The sequence below is a fragment of the Poecilia reticulata genome, linkage group LG13, assembly GCF_000633615.1.
Source record: "Poecilia reticulata strain Guanapo linkage group LG13, Guppy_female_1.0+MT, whole genome shotgun sequence".
Classification (NCBI taxonomy): Eukaryota; Metazoa; Chordata; class Actinopteri; order Cyprinodontiformes; family Poeciliidae; genus Poecilia; species Poecilia reticulata.
This window is the reverse complement of record NC_024343.1, coordinates 11,143,960-11,153,467: the sequence shown is the minus strand read 5'-3', so window position 1 is coordinate 11,153,467 and position 9,508 is coordinate 11,143,960.

Genomic DNA, 9,508 nt, shown 5'->3' with positions numbered 1-9,508 from the left:
CCATCCATCCATCCATCCATCCATCCATCCATCCATCCATCCATCCATCCATCCATCCATCCATCCATCCATCCATTTCCTTCCGCTTTATCCGGGGTCGGGTCGTGGGGGCAGCAGCTTCAGAAGGGAGGCCCAGACTTCCCTCTCCCCAGCCACTTCTTCCAGGTCCTCCGGGGGATCCCCAAGGCGTTCCCAGGCCAGCCGAGAGACCTGGTCACTGCCTTCTCGCGCTATCCCGCTTGATTCAAATCTTGATGACAGCACAATCTGGTCTTTCTCCTGTTTGGTTGTATTCCTCCAGCAGAATTTGTACCAGCCCTATCAGTGAACAGAAGGAGACGTCGTGAATGATGTCATTGATTTTCTCCTCTGTCTGCTCGTAGTTTTAGAAATGGCAGCAGAGGAAGTGAATGAAGCTGTTCAGTCGATATTGGCCACACTTCCGAATATTGAATTTACATTTACAGCTGCCTTGTTTGGCTCGGCACTTCTGCCTTCGCAGTGGAGGGCAATTGTTTACGACGCAGGCACTTTCCGGTAGCATCGCAGCATCGAACTGGCACGTTACAAACATCACGGCCAAACATTAGCAATTGGGTAAAATTTAAAATCTCAGCAGAGTCCACGCCTCCAGGAAGCAATCGTTTTTCAATAGCCAAGAGCCTAAACTCTTTGTACGAAGCAAAGTATAGTACAAGGGTCAGGATTTTACCAGGCTGACACTTCTGGACATTTCATTACAGAATTAGTTCCATTCAGACATACATTACAGGTCAAAGTCATTAAATCAGGTTCATTTCTTGGGCACATATACTTTCTGAACAATCATCTGAACAGTATGACGACTCGATGTACCATTGGTGTGAAAACCTGAACATGTATGTATCAATGTGTCAACAGATGAACTTACCACCTGCAGTTGGAATTTGTACCCACAAATGATGTCTATGCAGATGTTTTTCCCATGATCTCTTACAAGTAAGCAGCAGTATGCTTGATTTGGGCTCTACATTGCTGAGCTTGCTTCCAATAAAGTCAGATGTTTTCAATAAACCTGAAGCTTAGAAAATCATGACATCATCATGTGGGTTTTCCAAATTTTAAAGGCATGTTAGTCTTTGTGCATATAAACTTCAGAGTTGAAATAAAGGCATAGAAAAACAGTAATTATTTTGGTAATTCTAACTTACGGTTTGACAGGAAATATTTATTCTGATATAATGTCAGACAGTGAAAAAAGCAGTTTTATGTTTTATATAGTCTATGTAGATTTTAACATTTTGCACAGCTTCCCTCAGCTAGTGGTACAACCTCGCTCCTCTCTACAACGTTACAGCATGCAGAAAAAGGAAAGCTTGTTCTTTCCTCTCTTTGCATAATCTTGGGTTCTCATTTGGCTTTGTTTGTCAATCACTGATTTCAAACTTTGCTCAGTGTTTTAAAACTAGGCATGAGCAAATTTTGTTTTATATATATTTTCTTTTCTGATGTGTAAAAATAATCTCAAAACTGACTTTCTTAAACTAGTCCCAGATAATATATTTTTCACCCTATTCGGTACGGACACTTGGAATCTTTTGGTATTTTTCAGAAGGTGTTTTGCAAAACCCTCCATGTATGGGCAAGGAGAAAGGGAACTGATAGTCCTGTGTGGTAATTCAAGTTTTGTGTTTTGCCATACTCTCCACAACATTCATAGTCCATAACCATCATCCCAAATGTTTTACAAAACCACAATGAGAAACTGTGCTAACTTTTCCATCCCTTCTATTCTCTTGCAAGGTGCAGAAAAGAATCTAGCTGGGGCTCATAGACAGACCTATTAACAAAAGTTGGAAATACCAAGCTTAGAAACCGACCCATACCTATTCTCTCCTGATGAGTTTGTTGATTTGATCAAATCACAAATGATTTATACCACTATATCATGAGCAGTGTTTCTCTTTACATCGGAGGAGATGTAAGACTATAATAAACTACATGCATATGGTAGGTTACATTATGGTGGGGCATTTTCACCAGGGATACCAATGATTAGATGCATAACTTCACCATAATACAATATTCGATTGCATCTTACTAAGTTTACTTATAATTAAGTATATGAATGTTACCTTGTAGAAAGTTTTCACTGCAAATCTATGATTACACTGAAGGCTGTCAGTCCTCTTGATAGGTGCATGCTATCCATCACCGTCTTCATTCCTCATCAAAACACACACAACGACCACAAAACAAAGAAAAAAACAAAACAACAGTTTGGTTTGGATCCTTGAGTCGCTGTGCAAAAATCTCAAACTAGGTTTGAATAATTTGTATTTTATTGTAAAACAATCTAGTCCAGGTTTGACCAGTCTATGATTTTAGGTCCATAGCCTGACCTCAGTTCAAAGAAATTTCAACACCCATCAACAAAGTAAACCCCATATGAGATATAGTCAAGAACAAACAAATACAGCAATTCATATGTTAGTCTAGATATATTTTCCAAATAAACAAACCTCTGACTTTATAGAGCTGGTGACACTTGCAACAGTTATTTATTTATATTTAACAAGGATCAGGTGACTGTACCTAACGTTTGCCTGTCAGGTACTTATGCGCCAATGCGGTGCTATAAAACTTACCCGATATTGCCTGCACTGTAAAAAACCATCCCTTATTGCGAAGAAAGAAGTGCCAAGCTCAACAAGGCAGCCATTAATGTTAATTCAATATTTGGAGGCGTGGCCAACACGGACTGAATACCTGGCTTGACTTTCTCCAATGCTAAATCTACAGGCAGACTGCAATTGTAAAAGAGCGCAGAAAGTTGACATCATTGTTTGCAACTTCACCTTGTGTTTGCTGAGTGGCCTGGTTGAAATTTTACTGGAAGAATCCAAATTAAAGGGAGAACGTCTAGACTGTGCCTAGAAGGAAGATTACAATCAACCGGTATGGTAGGTAGGAAGCTAGTGGCTAGGCTAATACTTTTCAAGGCACTTTCTTCTTTCCTTTTTTTCAAGGAAGCATGACCTTCCGAGCTCACACATCCGTGAATTGTCAGGTAATCCATCTCTTGGAGTTTAATGTCATTTCCAAGTTCAAGCGTATTTGGAGTGCAGCGATAGATGCTGACATGAATGCTTTACTACCTTTTGTGGCTTACAGGCAATTTTGGAAACACAAGGTGAAACTAAGCATATTATACTATACTAACACTTGGCATAACAAAGATAAAGACAGTGAAAATGCTTGCACATAGTAATGAGTGAGCATTTGCTTTTGCATATTCATGCTGACACGGACTCACTCGCCTGTGAACACCTGTCTCTTGACAGGATGACCTTGGAGTCTATGTACAAAAGGATGTGAAGTGATGGGAAAAAAATCATTAAAAGATCAAGAGTGGAGGATATGAGTAAGAGGGGACAAATAAGAGTTCAGGGTAAAGACAGAATGGGTACAAGGAAAAAAAAGAGGTAAAGGTGGACAGGGCAGCGTGAAGTGTGGTGGGGCGGAGTGGAGGCAACTAGAGCCAGGGGAGGAGAGATGACAGGAGGAAGAGGAGGGAGGTGAGTTTAGAGGCGGAGAGATGTAGAGAGTCGAGGAGCTGTTTCTGGGACGGTCAAAGCAGCGGAATGCTGCAGTGAAGTCGACCAGATGAGCTGGCCCGTATACAGCTACTTGCTCAGAGAGTTGCAGCACTTTCCTTTCCCCCCCCCCCTCATACCTTCATTTCTCACCATCTCCACCTCTTAGATTAACCTTCACATCACCCCACACTTCGACCTTCGCTATCTCCTCCCGCCTTTCCTCTGTCTCTTTCTCTTAACGCCAGCTGGTGAGTGAGCAGATTTCAGAACGCATCTGAGAACAAGTAGGGTGGGCCTCGTTTTCATTTGTTCTTTTATTTCTCTGGGATGATTAGTCTGTCACTCTATGTATTTCTTAATAGTGTTTTTTCTTGTTTTTTTTTTTACGTTATTTTATTTTTTTCAGTGCCGATAGTCATATTGGAAGTTGTTCTTTCTTTTTTTGTGTGTCTTTTTTTATTTTTGTACCACAGTCCTGTGTTGCTTTTGTGTTTGTATCTGTCGTTTTGTGTGTCTGCCAACGGGAAACAACAACCAGAGGTGAGTCCTGTCCAACATTAAGAGCCGATCTGAAGTTTAATGGTTAGTGCACTCTGAAACCTACTTTGGAAGTTGGAATTGTAAAGTGCTCAGTGTTAGTGATGACATATGAGAGAAATCTGCAGACTATGCAGCTGTAGATTCATAGTTTGATTTGAACTTATTTAAAAATGCCTGTAATCTACCTTGCACTCAAAAGCTTTTGGCAAAAGGATGTCGATGTATCATATTGCAGGGTGTCTGTGCATGTTCAGATGAAGGAGATGGGAATTCATTCACTTTTGTCTCTTATCTTCTTATATTACATAATTCAGTTAAAACACTGGAATTGGCTGTGTAATAGCAGCTTTACCTATATTTACATTTCAATGTAGAGTGACGTATTTTCTTGAGAAGTGTGGTATCTTTTCTTCATGTGCATAATTCATGTTGGTTGCTTCAAATTCATGCTTAGATTTATTTTTTTTTGCACTCTCTTCATCAACCTGACTGTCCTACTTTTCTTGTGCACCTGTGCTGTTGGTCCAGTCTGTACCATTTAGACTGATGCAATATGAAAGTCACAGCTAACTTTTCTTTGATCTAAAGTTATTTGTTTAATCAGCAGAACCCTAAAATAGGTTTCGTCTTGAGGCTTTGGCAGAAAGGATTGTCTTCTACTTACCTGTTTTGTGGTTTGTCCTTGACCCCAGCAGTTTTAAATCATGCTGATAGCATAGTGTCCTGAAAAAGCACATGCAGCCTTACACATTTCTGTTTTAGTGCTGGTTTCAAGTTCACAATCAGCAAACAATTTTTAATACCAAATGAAGATAACCAGAGTTAATACAATTAGTTTTCAAATGGTGATTTATTTTGAAGTCTGCCTTGACCAGGTGACTTCAAAATGTTTTCTATTTAGTCCTTTTAGTCTTCAGACTGGAGATTCTGCTTTGCTTTAGACCATCAACCTGCTGCATTCTCCTTTTGAATTTTCTTGTAAAAAATAGATTTAATTGTTTTAACTATTACAGTGAATTGTCCAGGTCATAAAGAATCACAGCAACCCTGACTATCACACTACTACCACCACGATCGATTATTGTTCATGTTCTGGAATGCTGTTAGTTTCTGAAGGTCTTTGTCTTCAGATCATAAATAAGCTTTTGCTAAATAAGGAAGTTGTGTTATTTGATTAGTATTGCTTTTTTTGGTTAGCAGTGATTTTGACCTGGATGTAATTTTTGCCCGGTCTCTTTCTTACTGTTAGATTATGAACACTATACATAAATGTTTACACCCAGCAGGACTCCAAAGTTGCCTAATTCATAACCATGCCTTTTATTGTTCATCTGAATACTTTTCACTCATTTTGTTGACTTTTTTGAATTTGTGTTTTTGTATGAGAAAACTCATAAGCATTGACTATAACTTAGCCAAGTGAGAACTACTGATCTTTAGATATTGTGGAGTTTTTGAGATCTTGTGGTTGAGTCATCAATGTGCTCTTGGTCTATTTTTGGTAGACTAGTCATTCCTATGAAGATTTACAACTGTCTCATATTTCCAAATATTCTATTTAAGTGATTTTTTGTCTGGTCGCTATCAGGCCTGGTCATTACCAGTTACATTGAACCAAAAAAAAAAAAAAGTTACTCAAAGTTATTTTGTGATTCAGCAAAGGGGATAATTATATGTTTTCACAGGACCAGGATGAACCTTTTCTCCATATTAAATGAAATAAGAATGGGGATTTGAGACTGGAGGGTTTTTTATTCTCTCCACTGTCGCTACATGCATGCTCAGCATGAAGAATTACTGTAAAGTCAGCGACTCAGCGCAATTGATTTTCTGCTCGTTTTGTGCTTATTCAGGAGGAAAAATCACTACACATTAATGACTGGATGCAATCTGCTGGTTTTCCTTAGAAACTGTTTAAACTTTTTTAAATAGTTGAGTTTACTGCACTGTTTGATAACCAGGATCAATTGGAAAATACATATCACTGTTTATATAGTATTTTGGGAACTGGTGCTGTGCAAATACACTGAATTGAACTAAATAGGAAAATTAGGTGAAGATAAAGGTAATTTTATTTATATAGCCTATTTTCATCAACAAGGCAGTACAAAGTGTTTGTATTGCCTATATAAAGAAATTTACTCAATGTATTTAAGAGTCAGCTTTGACAAAAAAGCAACATACAGATAATGTAAGGAGGCAAATGCTTTTTCTTGGCACTACAATGTATTTGGAGTGTTGTCATTGCCATGGCTGTAACAAGGTTGTAATATTCACATGAGGTCAGCATAGCCTGTCTCCCCTTTAATTATCATATCACCGATCCATGCTGGTGTGTTTTGGGTACATATCATGGACAACAGGCCACTGTTGCCACACAACTCTACTCATTGAACAGCTTCCCAAACTCACCGACTACTTTGTTCATCCTTAAAACAGACAGAAAACTCAGATCTCTCTCTGAATGCTTATTGATGCACCAGTAAAGATCTTACCAGTACAGTGGAAACACCAAAGTATCTTATTTTCAACCCCATAACACAGTTTTTATGCAATGTGACGGAATCCATAACACAGTAATAAAGTATTTTTGAATTGATTTGAATTAAATTACACACTAAACTTTCAGACTCCCAAATTAGTGAACATCATTAACCACTTGCAGGCTTTTATCAGGCTGGGAGACATTTTATTCAATTAATGTAGTATTTATCCTGCTATACTTGTGTAAGAAAAATGTATAAATATTGTTTTAAACATCAATTGGTTTTTAGCATAGTTATTTTGACCCAGTACTTAGTTTGTGTGAACAGAAAGACAGTGCTACAAAGGCGTCCGCTCTGGTTTAGCACTGTAACCGGTTTGATTGGGGGAAAAATAGTATGTCACCATCACCAAAGAGATAGACCTGTCTGTAGAGTCTTCATGAATTTCATTTATTTAATTACATCAATTATATGTTTGCTTGTGCAATTTCCTCTTTCAATGCAAATAAATGCTTATAGTTAAAGAAAAAACAGGACTGAATTGGATACATAGTATATGCATAAATATGTCCAGTCATCTGAAACTGAATATTGTTTATCTTAGTCTGGTAAAAATCATCCCCTTCGCTATTTGCTCTGTTCAGAGGGTCTAAACTCTTGACTACTGAGAAAGGACTGCTTCCTGGAGATGTGGGCTCTATTGAAGTTTTAAATTTTACCCAATAGCAAATGTTTGCTGGTGACGTATATAATGTGTCAGTCCGGCAATAAGAAACTTACCAAAAATTGTCTGCGCTGTAAACGACCGTCCTCCACTGTGAAGAGAAGAGAGCCGAGCTGCAGCTGTTAATGTTAAGTCAATATTTGGAAGCGTGGCCAACACGGACTGAACGTCTTCGTTCTCTTCCATTGCTAAAACTACAGGCCCACTACAAAATCAACGTCTTCATTCACAACTTCTCCTTCTTTTCGCTGATTGGCCAGGTAAAACAAATCTACTGGAGACAATCAAAGTCAAGGGGAGAAAGCCCAGACTGTGCCGGGAGCGAGAATTTTTATTTTTTGTGTAATTGCGCATGAAGTTAATGGCCAGGATAGTTAGCTTAATACTGAACCTCATGAGTAACATGAGAAACTAGCAGTATATTTGTAACAACACAGGATGACAGGAATGTTTCTTAATCTTCATTCTAATTATATGATGTGATTGAACTTGTTTAGAATAGCATTACCTTAGTGTCAACTATCATTCAAAGTGAAAAAAAAATGTTTGTGGAAATTCCTTGCCAGAGGTGAGATACAATGATACAAAATCAAAACATTTTATCGTAGTAATATTTTTTCTGTTTATTTCTTTCTGCATGGAAATACAATACATCCCATCATAAACAGTATGGTATATGACATCATACAGCCAATATAGACATCCTTTTACCCCACAAAATATTCTGCCATCCCCTCCTGATCTACAGAACATGTGCGGATACACAGAAAGCAATGTGCCCAAGCTAACACAAATTAGAATTTTTCCTACTGAAACAACTCTGCAGAAACTATTCAACATGTCAACAAATCACAGCTTTGTACCGACTGCTAACAGCTCAGGTGTCTAATGCTAATTAGAGGTCTTTGAAAACTGCATGTAATTATGACTACATCAATGTTATATTGTAATGTGCAAATTTAAATACATAGGTTCCACCCACTTTTCAAGTAATAGTTTTCCAAACTTTTCTACTATTGCTTTCACATAAAAGTAGAGGGAAAGGAAAATTGCTCCTTTTTATTGTGTACAGTTGTTTTTGTATTGCACTCATAGATTTTCTCTCCATGGAAAAGTGTGTCCTCTTCCTGTAAAAACCAGCTCCTAAATGACTTGTTATTAAACTCCAAACTTCACCTCACCCCAAGCAAAACAAGAAATCGCAGAGCTTCCGCTAATAGGCAATGTGTGGCATCAACAAGATACCACACAGTTCCAAAGTGATTCTAATGGAACAGTCGATATCACATAAACTCACTAAATATAATAGCTGGGTGGACCAGCTGTTAAACTACTTGTCTTTATTTCTATACTTAGAGGAGTGGCTTGGTAATAAAAACATTTAGAATCTATCAATCGAGGAAGCTAGGATTATTTTAATCTTAGCTACTGAACTCGTGTTTTTTTCTTTCTTCTTAGAACTGCAGTTCTTTTTTTTTTTTTCAAATCTAACACTAAAGTTTAAACTATTTGCAAATCCAGTTTCCCTTGGCTCATATTTTCTTTCCATATCCTATTACCAGCTAAGCTTCACAAGTATTTTATACATTTCTGATTTTTTTGCAGTGAATCTCATTTTATTTCAGTCTTTAAAAATAAACTCCACTTGTCAATAAACAATATAGCTCATAGGATCTTTTAAAATATATTCAGTTTCATAGGTAACAGTTACAAGAGGCAAACGAATCACAATAAAGTGCACATAAGTTACTGGCACTAAATTATATGTGCAGCTAATACATCTAAAAAAAAAAAAGAAATTTACGAAGAGTGATAAACTGCACCACTGACTGCTGAAGCAAATGTAAGCATAAACATGCTGTGACTCACATTGCTATGTGTTTTTATATCAAAAAGAAATGTTGTTACCTTCATATGAGATATTTCTTTTGATATGTGGAATGTGACATGCATTTATGGCAGCGCTTTAAAATGTGCATGCTTCAGCTGCCAAAACAATTAATTTTACTAGCTTTGGTGGATAATTAAATCTCACAGATAAGCAGGTTTATTAGCACTACACTGTGTGCTCCTTCCAGTCGGTTTATCAACAGAATGTGAAACATTTTGTTGTTCATCATTTGGTATTGTTTTGTAAAATTACCACTGCTAGTACTAAGATTTTATGGGTCCCTGATATG